Source organism: Anomalospiza imberbis, chromosome Z (genome assembly GCF_031753505.1).
Source record: "Anomalospiza imberbis isolate Cuckoo-Finch-1a 21T00152 chromosome Z, ASM3175350v1, whole genome shotgun sequence".
Taxonomy (NCBI): domain Eukaryota; kingdom Metazoa; phylum Chordata; class Aves; order Passeriformes; family Viduidae; genus Anomalospiza; species Anomalospiza imberbis.
Window position 1 is genome coordinate 44,933,259 of NC_089721.1, and position 8,127 is coordinate 44,941,385.

The following is an 8,127-nucleotide window of genomic DNA, read 5'->3' on the forward strand; positions in this document are numbered from 1 at the left end:
AATCTCTACACTTGATTAAAGTTACTATATTTTATAGCACTAAATAACTTTGCATGGGAAGCTAGTTAATTTCAAACAGTTAAGAGAGCCATTCTGTTTAAAAAGAAAATAACTTCTGGAATTTTTCAAAAAGTTAAAATTTTCTTGTGAACTACTTCCATTATCTTTATTTACAAAGAACACTAAATATAAATATTGCAAAAGACAAAGAATGTATCCAAATATGAAATCCTTGATGGAACAGTATGTCACAAAATATTGCAGAAACTGGATTAATCTAGTCTGAAATTTCCATTCTCTAGTTTTATAGCTTTTCTTCTCAGATTCTTTCCCTTTTTTTACCACCCTAAGTTCTCAGTTGTTTTAAATGAGTACTCCTTCACCTAAAATGCCCCTAGTTAATGAATTTCTCAAAATTCTCCCTTTCTCATCTTTGATACCAGCTGTCAGTTTTCCATTTCAAGATCTTGTTTTCTAAGTTATTTGTCTTCATTCTCCAAAATCCTTTCTGTTAAATTTTCTCTCTCCTGTCATAGGTTGCTTATTCCCAAAACCTATTTTTCTGTCAGGAAATGTAATTCTCTTTCCCTTTATTAGCTTTCATAAGAATTCACATTAAATGGAAGCCAATTTGAAGGGTGAAAATACAACTCCACAAAGATCAATAGTGGGTCTTGTCCTGCATCATGACCGCTACCAAGGAACACAGGGGGCATCACCAACAATTTCAACCTACAAATAAAAACTGTGCTAATAATTCAGAAAAATGTATTCCCATTTCTAATTTAAAAGAACAAAAATTACTCTTGCCCATTCCAAGTAATTTTCCAGTGAAACTACATGAATAACAATCCATGCATGTCCCATATGGAATCTGCATAAAACAAGAATAATATGGTGCAATTTGTAATTCTTTACCTGTGAACTATCCAACACATAAAGTGCAATTTCCAGCTGAGACAAGCTTAGCTTGGCTAGGAAGATAAACCCATTCTGGCTCGATCTGCTGCCTATACATGAAGCAGAGTAATATTTTGAGCTTTAGCTGTTGCAACATACAGAGTAAACACAAGATGTACAGGGTGTAGAGCAAGCATGCATGTTGTGATAAAAAAAATAGCTGCAGCATCTAACCTCAGATTATAACAAAGATGTTGTAGTCTCAAGTTCCATTTGCTTTGGAACACAGCCATAGGACAAATTGCAATCAAATTTGAAAACAGGCATATATAGACAATGCTTTTTCCTTGATGCATTATCTAACCTTATTCCTTGGGGAAATATCAATATGTTTATACATCTTAAATTACTTTTTTGCCATATAGATATTTTTGTCACCACTCTTGATGAGTAAATACCAGAGACTAACAACTTTATTATAGGACCAGATTTAGTGAGACCTGTCATATGCTTTGCTTTTGTCCTACATTCTGGATAAAGAAAAAGATCATCTGTGCCATCACACATCCTTGAATCTCTACTTTCAGGGTAGCAGTGTGAATATGAATATCTGGAATACAATTTATTTCTCCTTTGTATCACCTCTGCAATGTGTTAAGGGCACTTGTTTCTCTTCTAGTAAAATATATTGCACCTCTCTATCTCACTCTTACAACTCTACAGTATTATGCTACAATGCCACAGATAGACTTTTTTTTTTTTAATTCCAGGTTGTTTATAATATTTTCCTTTTTGGCTTCTCTTTATGCCCTCTTGTAAAGTGTCACTGCAGAAAGCATGGCCATAAAGCAGCTGGCATGGCTTGCGCTTTTTTGTCACTCTGCCTTTCAGGCACAGGGATGGTGTTTTTATAGGTGCTTGAGAGCATAGGTCTTTATGCACAGAGTGATGGACCTTGTTTCATTCACCACCAAGGCATGTTTTTGAATGGAGTAACAGACATTTACTTGTCTTTTTGTATTAAAATACAAAAAACAAGACAAGAAAATTGCCTTCAGAGTATTCCCCCGTACCCCCAAAAATGTAACCAGAGTCCAGAATGGAAACATAAGGCTGGACAATTATTAGAAACATATGCATCTCACATGTAAATTCTGGGCCAGAAGTCTAACTTCAGCAGGTAGCCAGAGTTACAGAATTCTATAGTCAATCATAGTTTAACTTTCAAAACACCTGTTCCCATTCCAGAACCTCTCATAAAGAGACAGTATTCTCAAAACACAGGCTATTAGGATGCATAGGTTATTTCTCCATGTAATATTCAGCCACAACTGGATAACCTGTGCAAAATTGAAAACTAGATTTCTAAGAAATTATATTTTCAGTTCAGAGCCGAGAGCAACACTGAATGCTGGGACTAACCTGTTTCTTCAGATGTAATTTTTCTGACACATGCCAACTGTAATCTCCTTTTTCTTACTGTTTCTAACAAGACCTCGTTGTGGAAAACTAACTCCAACGAAGATTAACTGATTTACAATCATAGAATCGTTTCCACTATCTCTTTACATTTATCATGTAAGTTGTAGAGCATGACACAGGTAAAATCCTGTTGCCTGCTTTGAACAAGTGAACATTTCTATTGCCCATGCCACAAAACAGCTAGGAAAATGTTTAATGCAACAGTAAAGTTCAGTTTTTTACCAGCTCTTTGAAACAATAAATTTTGTCTTCAACAGCCTACATTTTTTTTCTCTGAGAGAATAAAGCATTACTCTTTTTGAGTGATAGCAATCTGGTTTTCTGTCCTAGCAGGAATACATTAGCCAGGAAGCTCTCTGCACATGATTATATTTCTTAGCTTTGAAGAGACAACCATTAAAATATATCAATGAAAAATAACTTCTTTCTTTAAATTAACTAATATCTATGTTTAATGAAGCTCAGTTTATAGAGATTTTCTGGATGAAGTGCTTTTCTTTCAGCCTAATTATGTGCACAGATTTCAGACAACAAGAAGTGTCTTTAACATTAGATAAGGACCTAGGCTTTTATCTCAATCAATAGTCTTTAACCTTTGAACCCATGTCAGAGAAAGACCACTCTGTCACATTCAGTTCTACCTGACCTCTTTCTTCTTAATGCACACTGCCATTTACAGAAGGAAAACACACAGATATAGAGTGTATGACGAAGTGAAGTATTCAGGGTATTTTGTGTATAAGGAGGATGGGATCTTTTATGGCTGTAGAAATGGGTGACTGAAATGATGATGTTAAAATGTTCTTGTTTCCTTTCACTGGGCTTTGTGTATCTCAAAGGAGCCCCATATGGTGCTCTTTGTCCGTGTCATTACCTCGTTACTGCCGCTGTCTGCCAGCCAAAGGTAGAACGCTGCAGCTGTAGACAGCGATACAACTGGAATTGTCTAAGGTCAACAGTGCCGTAATTACTTTAAAATGTCAGCGTACAATAAAATACAACAGTTCATCTGGCAGAAAGCAAATTAGCTTTGACCATAGCGTAATTACCCTTTTCTCAGCACCATTAGAAGAGATCAAATCTCCACATTCAGTGTTTGAGGAAAGGCCATCAGAGTACACTCTACCTGACAAGGATGCACATTTGCCATTTTGAGATGTAATGAATTGTCCCTATAATAGAAATTTTTATATTTGACTCTGGAATTGAAATGTGTAATAACCTGGCTTCTTCATATTTAACCATTTCTACTCTGAGTTGATATGCATTGCAAAGTGAAACTAGGCGATATCAACACAATGAAAACATGTTAACTACTCAATCAGTAGAAAACAGAAGCAAAGTTATTTTTATTAATTGTCTTAAGCTTAATTCAACAGCCTCTCTTCTCACCAACACAGGTGTAAATCTATTATAATTTTACTGAAGCAACTGATGTGACTGGATTTATACAGGTTGCTTTGACTTTGTAACTGGTTCATTATGCTGTTTGGTCTACAGAGTTTTACCTGAAGGAGAAAAGAAATTAAGAATCCAAACTACTGGACACAATAAATAATTACCTTTCCAAAACTACTACCTTCAATTTATCTTTCCAGTCCCATCTTGTTAAATGAATATAACTTTACTTATTAGAGTTCAACTTCATATCCTGATCCTGATCAGAACTTCAGCCAAAAGCTATTGCAATGAGATGGGGCTGATGAACCTGGGGTATTGGGACAACATATTGAAGCAGCAACTTCTTCCATGGTTTTTTTACCAGTATGTTCACATATATGTTCACCAGTGATGTGTTATTCTGGTTAAATGTGGAACAAATGGCAAGAAGCAAACCTGTGACTACAGTTGCTATAGGGCAAAGCACGATGCCTTGCATGCATGTTCAATATCATTACTATTTAAGGGTTTTGAGAGAGATCTAAGCTGATTTGAGATGACTTGCAGTGTCTGAACAGTGTCCTGTTGTGTGTCTCAATGTGGATTCACATGGTATAGCTATTTCATACCAGAAGTCCCTGTAGAGTATTTACCAAATTCCACCAAATGAGACAATATTATGCATTGTGCTGTGGGCTTTATTTATGCCTGAAGATGTTAAAATTGCGGTGTGTTCTTGTGACTCTAAAACTAAACCATGAATGATTTTATTAAAATAAAATTTCTGAATATGGCTGGTAAGAAAGATAAAAAATGTTCTAGTGCATGCCAGAAATACTGGAAAACACTTAAAAATTATGATTTTAAAATACCTTTGCTTTGGAAAGCATGTATTTTTATACTTAAACATATTTTAGAAGTGCAATACAGCAAACAACACCTTGAAAACTACAAGAATATCTAGACCTAGCTGCAATACTTTGACAGGTTTTAACCAGCTCACATGCCTACAGTATTTGCCCTGTCTCAAGTGTCATTTACAAGTCCTTGAATCATAACTATGCAATGATATTTATACTTACAATATGAAAGCAAACAAAGCCTTTTTTCATTGAAATTAATTCTCAGCAGGACAGAGCGAATAAGCACAAACTAGAAAAAGATTGATTTTTTTTTTTTTGCTTAAAAAAAAAAAAAGAAAGAAAAGAGGGAAAAAAGGAATTACAGTTCTCTGTGGCTTTGCCTACTTTGTGCCCACGGCCAAAGCAAATGTATTTCACTACATATACGTATGCATATTTGAGGGTGTTACTGAAGATCTAATTCAGCTTTCCACTTCATTGAATCTGTAGCTCAATTTTACTAATGTACTCATCGGCACTTTCACTTAGAATGGAAAGTTAATGGAAACTCAGTGTAGTCAAGGGGGAATGAGGAGAAAAACACAAAAATAAACAAAGCCAAATCATGCCCAGCCCAGCCCCTGTCTCAGGCAGGCCAGGCCGGGCAGCCCCTGCCATGGGCACCCACTGTCGCCCCCACACCAGTCAGCTGCCAGGCAAGGGGAGAGGCAAAGCCCAATATCATAGACTGCACTAGATCTTAAATATCTTTGTTTTCTATTTAAAGACATAGAAAGATAACTACTGAAAACAAAATACAACATGTAGTTGTTCATGATATTCATCATGGCACTTTGCACTCATAATAGCACTCATAATAGCACTTCAGTTACATAAAAACCTCCCTATGTTTCTGGAGAAATCCTGTCACATACAACATTAAACATTATTTACATTTAATTAGGCAAAATCAAATCCTGCAAGTTAGTTCATTAGATTTCTCTGAGGCCAGTTGTTTATGTTAGCACCAAATCATTCATATGCAGCTATTTTCATAATTATAAGGCTGTCAGATAAGAAACCTGCTGCCTCGGACAGATAAAGAAACTTGGAGACATTCACTGATATAAACACTGATTCAGCTGTATCCTGTTTGGAAAAAAATTTAGCTGGAAATGCAGAATCATTTCCCAGTGCAAACCAGCCACCCAGAAGTGAAACAATGAATGAATGTCACATTCATATGTCTTAGACAGTGTCTTGGTTTGAAAAGACAAGTGTCTGCTAAAGAAGGCAGGAGCCTCCCTTGAAATGGAAAATGTAAATCCCCTCCCTCTGAATTATTATAATTTTGATATTAAGGTGCTATCAGGCAAAGATATGGGAGTAGAAACAACAGTTCTTTATTAGGAAAAAAAAAAGAGCAAAAAAAAGCAGTAATATAAAACAACACTGACAGAGTCAGAATATGACCTGACACCCTGTGGGTCAGGGTGTTTGTAGCAGTCCAATTAAATGTTGGCTGCAGTCCTCCTGCAGTGACAGGTGTGGTTCTGTTGAAGCAGTGATCCTGTAGAAGGGTGTAGTTTTAATCTGAAGGTCCAGCAGTGGTGTAGATGGGCCTGGTCTTCCTCTGGGAATCTAGAGGAAAAGAGCACTGCTCTTTGGGGAATCCAGTGGGAAAAACCTGCCTGTGGTGTTCCAATCTCAGATTATATCCAGGTAGGAATGCTTGACTCTTCCCCCTGGGCAGAGTATCTCCCAATGGGATGATGTAATTTTATCAGTCATGCAGTGAGACTCAATGGCCCATTATGAGAAGGTATCATGCAGGAGGTAAAGAAAACTGCCTCAAATGGTTTCAACAGGTGGCCCAATTAATAGAAGAAAACTGCCCTACCTCTAACAGATGGCAATACAAAACACACCTCCATTTGCAACCTAAGACAGACAGGAAAGCAGAATAGAAAATAATGTCTGCAAATTCTTACTACATTTTCAGAAAGAAGGAAAATACAAAGAAGTTGAGCTAAATTGTTTAGTATAATTCTATATTTGCAAAGATGGTAAAATCATACTTTCATATTTGACAGGAAAGAATTTTGGTTTAAAATGGATCTTTATTTAGGCAGCAGTATCTCTGAATGGATAGGGTGAAACTAAAGGTGGGGCCAGCATGTTTCCACAGAGTACAAGCCAGGATACTTGGCAGTTATATAAGAGGAGAAAGATAGATATCAATTTCTCCCATATTCCTTTTTCTGTGTTTCATCATACCTTAACTCTTCCCACAACCACCACATAGGCATGATATGGTCTACAGTGGATTTCAAGAATTATTCTAACTTAGCAGAAGGATCTATTCTCAAGCAGATGTATTTTTTTTTTGTTTGTTTGTTTTTCATAAACAAAACAAGGACAGAGCATTAAACATTGAATTTAACTGATCTTCTAGGGCAGGTTTCCCATTGGACCGTCTTTTATGAGACATTTTACCTTCAACTTCTAAGTGTATATGGAATGAAAATGCCCATTTCTTGAGGGTGAAGCACTAGCTTGCCACAAGTAAATGAAATTCTGTTTCATTTGAAAATCCTTTCAGCTAAGGACAGATCCTGACCTGGATACCAAAATATCTATCTTCTTATAGGATGAAGACTGCTACTTAGAAAATCTTCTGGTTAAAACAGTCTAAATATTTATGTAGAGCCACACTGCCAATTCCCAGAGACATCTACATAAAGCTGTTCTGTAGGGTGCAGAATCTACAGAAGGTCTTGAAGTGATCTTTGGGATAGGCCTAAGGATTTTGCCCTGGAATGGCTAGTACATCTGAAGTATACCACAGACCTCACTTCAAGGACATGAGATTATCTGTACAGAGAATGTTCTGTTCCTGATAAATTGATGTTGTCTGTCCTAATATGTGTTGATATTTTCCTGCCTTTTCTGCTGCAAACCCAGAGAGGAAGAAGACCAGAGCATGGTGGTCTCCTGTCCTCAGCAATACAGCCATAGATTCATTATTCATTTTGCATAATGTTGAAAAGTCTGACAGAGCTGTTATCCAAGATTTCCTGTGGTAGTTTACAGTGCCTGTCCCATTGTTTGTTGACATATCCTGCCTTTCATGGCTGCAGATCCAGGTAGGGACAGAATCATAAAATGAAAGGTTCTTGTACTCAGCCATAGAGTCAGAGATTAGATCTCTTCTGCAAGGAGGCAGACTAAAAGTTACAGAGTTAAAACTGACACCAGCTCTTGGCTCTAGCCCCAGTGATGTGCCCTGTCACAGGGAGCCAAAGGCTGGCTGTGGCCCAGGCACTCTGGGACAGGTCTTTGCTGACTGACAGAAAGATGTGGGACTGACAGCCTTGACTTAAGTCTGGTAGAGCCTTAGGAAGAGTTTTGCCCAAGGTGATCAGGGATTATTGCCCAATAGTTTGTTGTTCTGCTGTTTAGAGCTGTAAGTTCACAGAAAGACAGGTCAAGAACAAGGTTCTGGTCCCATTCCATCCCTCTG